At 31.3% G+C, this 6,251-nt stretch overlaps 1 long non-coding RNA gene across 1 annotated transcript; it reads right to left on the reverse strand.

Moving 5' to 3' along the window:
* Positions 1-3,638: 3,638 nt before the first annotated feature.
* On the reverse strand, positions 3,639-4,862 carry LOC144997730 (uncharacterized). Its single transcript, XR_013659919.1, has 2 exons — positions 4,697-4,862; positions 3,639-4,294 (listed from the first exon to the last, which is right to left on the reverse strand). It is a non-coding gene; the product is annotated as an uncharacterized LOC144997730 (long non-coding RNA).
* Between the last annotated feature and the right edge of the window lie 1,389 nt (positions 4,863-6,251).

Below are 6,251 nucleotides of genomic sequence, written 5' to 3' on the forward strand. Positions count from 1 at the left end.
TAAAGAGTTAAGTGTTGTAAAGAATTTTCAAAATATTTTTAAAGATACAACATAGGTCAAGGAATGAGTGATTCCTAGACTACAAAAGTAATGGAGTCCTGATATTACTCACTAAGCATTCCTAATACCTAAACTACGACTTTGACATGTATTTAGGTGCAAGTAGAGATCGAGTCTTACAAGATTTGAGATATTTTTAAGTTTATTGTTATGCTGTCGTAAATTATCATATTTAATGATATTTAAATTGATGACCCTCCTATAAAACCTCTTTTAATCTTTTGAGATATTAGGACTGAAATTCCTCAAATAAAGTTTATTTTATATTAAAATGATTCTTATGGTTTATTAAATATAAAACTAAAAAGGGATGTTTTTATATGTATTGGTTCAAGGAAAGTGCAATTTGCTTGAACTGTAACATGTTGAACATTGATAGTAGTACTCAACTTAGAGGTGAAGACGTTTAAGGTAGTTATGGACATCTAAAAGGCTATATTACAAGGTACTGGTTTTGATAAAGTTATATGTTATAATATTAGATAGTTACACCTCCATATTTTAAAATTTTGTTACATTAAACTTTGGTTTTTATGACATTGGGACCTATATTTTCTGCAAACCATATTTGATATTTTTTTTTGATTGATCAAAATATTTAATCAACACGAGGGTTGTTCCAATACATAAATGGAAGATTATTGTAATGGATACCTCAATGGATTTAAGGTTGTTATACATTAAGGTTAACTTTCCAAATCCCTAGTTCATTCGTGTATTTTCTTTAAAACGCATGCCTACTCTGACTTGCAAATTCCATAAACAACAAGCAATATTTTTATGTTACCATATATGGTGATCTCTAGTAACATTGTGACATTTAAGTGACCCTAAAGGTGAACATCATGTATTACAAGTGCTCGTCATGTGTATTTACGAAATAGACATATTTGCAAAATATTAGTGTTAGATTGACAAGTATTAACGTGCAAATATTCACCCACTTATGGCACTGAAAAATGTGTATCGTGCAATCATTTATGGTGAAGATAACTTAAACTAATCTTAGACATCCATCTGAGTATGTATCATGGTGCCTATATTTGCCTTATTCAAATTGTGATAATGTGTGGGAATAATGGAAAATAAATCTTTTGGGATTTCCTTCAAAAGTTATAGTACATAGCACTTTTCCTGCCAAGTTTGTTATAGAAAACGCCAACTTTGAACTTCAAATTGAAATCTCAAACGATTTCCTTTCACTTATGTACTCTACTGTGGTTATCAAGTATAACCTCTTTCAACTAATGTCCTCAACACTTATTAATTAACTTGATAATGGTTGGGGTATAATCACATTTTTTTAAAATGTGTGTTTGCAAAAAAAAAAAAAAAAAAAAAAAAACACTTGGAAAAATCGAGCACCCTTAAATAGGTTAGCCCTTATGCATGATGTGTATTTTTCATGAGTACATTTTGCCTCAAACCTTTCTTTTATAGATATTTTCATTTTGTAATGAAAGCCTTCTTGAACACATTTCAATCTATAGCTAGTTGAAAACCTTCTTTGCTATTAAATATTTGTAGGTTTTAATATATGTTGTTGGCTTTTGGTTGTATGATTGTGTGCGTGCATAAATGAAGTTTGCACATGGCATTAGGGTATGTATACATTAGTAATGTGTTTTTATTCCCATACCAATGTATTCATCCTTCAACCAACCATCATAGGAAGTACTTATTTCAAGGTTTGGTATCCCAAAACAATATTGTAATAGCTACTTGCAAGGAGACAGATTTGAATCATTTATAAAGGAAGCATCAAGCATGCCTAGGTATTCGACATCCTCATATGTAGAAACGTCATCATCACCGATATACTTATGATTCTTTTGAGAAACATATTGAATACCCATGAGAGATTAAAATATACCCTTGATTGTTTCTTACCACATGTGACCCTCTTTAACTATATCAGTTTCCGCTACACTAATTTCCATTAATTGTTGATCAGTTTCCCGGAGTAGATCTATGTGTATAGAGTCATTCACATCATCTATGCAATACTTATGTAAAAATTTCAACACATATTGTAAACAACATTAGAAAGTGTTGAACATCATTGCCACTAAGTATTTCTATAACATATTTCAAGTTAGAATGTAGGAAAGATAATATATGTTTCTATCTTCTAAAACTAACTTTCTTGTCACCAAATGAAACAACCTAGAAAGATATATATTAAAGGGAACATAAAAATTATGTTTTCTCATTGTTGGCATGATGTATTCAGTTGGCGTGAGAAGAGTAAAAATGGACCCTAAACACATTTTTTTAGTAAAGGAGAAAAAAGAGGGATCATAAGTCGAACATGGTTGGATTAAATTGAAGGGAAGTGCCTAAGTAATTTCAGCTACACTACTTTTATTAACTAAAAAAATATACATCTAACATATATTTGAAGATTAATATGTATATCAACCGAATTTCCATCCCTATAGGGTTGCACATCATGCACACCCTTAGGGATGACCCTGCTTAGAGACACCATTGATTATCATCCATGAACCTACAACTATATATAAGTTGCTCGATGAATTAATTTGACTTATAAAATTTTCTCAAAAGATTGAATACTTTTATAAAAATTATCTTTACCAAACCTCCTTCTGTATAAAAGATGATAATTTCATAGGATACAAAATAATTCCACATTGTCATTGTCAAATTTAATTCCACGATTACAAAATAATTGTCAAAAGACAATTCCACAACGTTGTCCATAGAGGGGTCCATCCTTATGGAGTTGGTTACATATTTTGATAGATGTTCATCTTAACGTGACAAACTATAAAATCTAAAAAGATGCATAAATACATGGACTATGTTTGGAAAAACTAGCACTTAGATGTGTAGGTTTTATTAATGCGCAAGTGTTTAGTAAAAATAGATGGTAGCTATTAAATATGTAAAATTATATAAAAACAAAAGTTATTTGAAATAACTTCTAGATTACAGACCTTTTGTTTAAAATAAAAGATAAAAACTTCCATTGTGGAACATTAGTTTACAAGTTTTTTTTTTTTTCTTAAAAACTCTTAAAAACTGCCACCACTATGAAATTTGTTGTTATTTTGATGAATAACGAAAACTTTAGACTATTTTATTGCAAACCATAAGCTATGCCGACTAGAATATTAGAATGTTTTAAAAAAATGTAATAAAAACATATAAATGACATTAAAAAAAGTTTTTTCACTGTGATACTTGGGTATTTCTATATTTCTAATTCATAATATTTATCTTAAACACCACTAACTAGCATTAAACGATTTTGAGTAACTTGTACATACGCGTCCACCCTATATCTCAATAGTTATATGGTTGATTCCAGGGAATAATAACTTTTCTCAAATATTTAACAAAAGTTTTTATCTAATGATCAAGTATCAAGAATGTACATCACAATCAATCTTACAAATATGTTGTAACGATCAATAAATGACATATTTACGGATTTGGAAAACAAATTTTTCAAAAAAAGAAAATATTGCATGTGTTGGGACAATATAGAAAATATCATCTTTTTGGACATTCATGATTATTAAATGTTATAAGAGTCTTGCAAACTCATTCAATTCCACAAATGCTAATCTTGAGCGTAATTTTGATATAAATGGAGATCTTAATAGACATTTTTATTCTGATACATATACAAGTAGAATATTTTGTATATATATACTTTCTAACTATAGGAAAAGGTTGAAAATACTGTTTTGAACTCATACATGGGTTTCAATTATCATTACTCGACCGAGTCGACTCATTCCCGACCAACTTTTCACGATCAGCCTCAGGAATTCCATTTTCATCAAGAAATCTATAAACACCATCTTCAGGCTCTTTAAGTTCATGATCGTTTGACTTCTTAGTCAACACTTCTGTTGCTATCGATTCCTGTTCTTGGACATTGTCATGGAGTTCACCTTGATTATTAGTTGTATCATCTAGGATCACTTCTGAGTTGACTCGGTGAGTCGACTTCAATGGTGTGACTCGCTCTTTTCGTCCCAATATGCTGGAAATTCGCTGGTTGTTGAGATGGATTGAGAAGATCTCACCAGTGACACTCTTCTTTGTGTATGATTGATTAATCTGGTATAATAACCAAATGCCGAAGGCCATAAACAATGCGAAGCGAAATGTTTGCATAGCTGTTGATGATTTTAGGCGAGTGTTCTTGAAGCTGAATCCATAGTTCATTGTAATCAATCGCTTTTCACGCTGGATTTTCCTACAGAATTTCAGGAAAACGAATTAGATGCATTATATAGGATTGATTAGCAGCAATGTTTGCCATTATAAGCTTCCAATCAAGAATCATGAGAAAGGAGAAGGAAGAACAACACGATCGTACACACACAATATAAAGAAATCGAGAAAAAAATATTATCAGATGATCATCAAATTGTGTTTGGATTACTTCATCAATGGCTGTAAACTAAAATCAAACTACAATACGTCAATACATCGTTCATGTTCCACAAGGAATATTCCTACACTGCAATTGCTCACAAACAAAAACCCTAAAATTGCTACAGTATACTGATCAAAATCAAAACAATCATAGCGGAATCCTAAAATTACTCTAGAATTATCGAGAAAAAGGAAAGAGAGATGATCAAAGCAACTTTACCTCTGGTGTACGAATGGAGCAGAGTTCGATTGCCGAGTGAGTTCCCAAACTCTAAAAAAGAAATCGACTATATATTCTTGTGAAAATTTTTAGGAGATTTGTTGGGGAACCCTTTGAACAAATGTGGAAATATTAGATTTTGAAGCCAAAATTAAATGGAAAATAAACGGTCATGGAGTGTTTTTCTTGTGTTTTCTGTTGCTCAGAGTATTATATTCTACGTTCTTTTTGACTTAAAGCCACAAAGCTACAAATTAATTATTATATTTTTAACCAAATGGTTTATAATCCAAAGTATGTTTTGTGTTATAATGTGTTGAAGCACAAATGTTTCATAGGGTAAGTTCCATTTAAAAATCGAAAATCTTCATAAACGGTCTTTTTGTTTTCAAAAAAATAAAAATCGAAGTTCTATTATTATTATTATTATTATTATTATTATTATTATTATTATTATTATTGTCTTCAAAGGATGATCAATATGGTTTAAATTTTTTGAATGTATGGTTCTTTTGTGCGACTCAGTAAATTTGGAGCCATGTTCTCATGTGCAAATCATGTGAGGATACTTTCGTCATTTGCCTTAAACTCTCCTTATTTAATATTGTTGATCATTTTGCATAACCGACTATCTTCTTCCTCTCTTACTCTATTAACCTCATCCCTCTCCCAAGAGATCCACTTTTTCCTACCTCCTTCCAACTTCCGATTAACAGGGCAACTTTAAGCTTTTTAGGGTTTCAACCAAACGAAAGAAAAATGGTCATCTGTGTTTGGAATATCGGTGAAAATAGCAAAAAATAAAAAAAGATTGGCTTAGAAGTTGAATACAATACACTTTTACATCAAAGAAGTTATTTTTTTCCTTATAGCTAGGGGGTATGCCCTTGTGTTGCTACGAGACTGGGTTCATTCAAATTTAACATTAAGTTCTCCAAATCACCTATTCGATTACCGTATGAAAGACAATGGACGGCAAAACGGTCCATAAAGTTGAAATAAATGACAACGGGGGTTGCTATAATTGTTGCTGTAAAAAAATTGCAACATATTTTTTGCACTGTAATGTAATAGAAATGGTCAAAAAGCTGAAATAAATGACAATCGGTGATATAAATGGTGGGCGTTACATTGCATTGCATAGGCGATGTATGTCGTTATTAAAAATAATAAAGTGTAGGTATAAGGACAACTTTATTGCAGGGGCAATTTGGTTATAATTGTAGCAAAAAATGGAAGAGCAATTTTGTAACGCCCGTAGGTCCGTGCTAGTCAATTTAGAGATAATAGGGGTCGAAAATGATTTTTCGACAAAAGATTATTTAACCAATTTGTAGAATATTTCTCAAGGGATCCGTACATATAAAGAGCACCGAAATCCGAGTTATAACGAAGAAGTTATAATCCGTCGAAGTTTCACGACGGAACCGACACGACACCGGGAAGACGTAAATAGTGAATTTATGATAGAGCGACTTTTAGCCTCAGTGATCTAAATGAAAGTCCTAAAATATGTTAACCTGAGAGCATCCATAAAAAGAACGCCCAAATCTGA

The sequence above is a fragment of the Lactuca saligna genome, chromosome 5, assembly GCF_052625555.1.
Source record: "Lactuca saligna cultivar CGN05327 chromosome 5, ASM5262555v1, whole genome shotgun sequence".
In the NCBI taxonomy this organism is placed as follows: domain Eukaryota; kingdom Viridiplantae; phylum Streptophyta; class Magnoliopsida; order Asterales; family Asteraceae; genus Lactuca; species Lactuca saligna.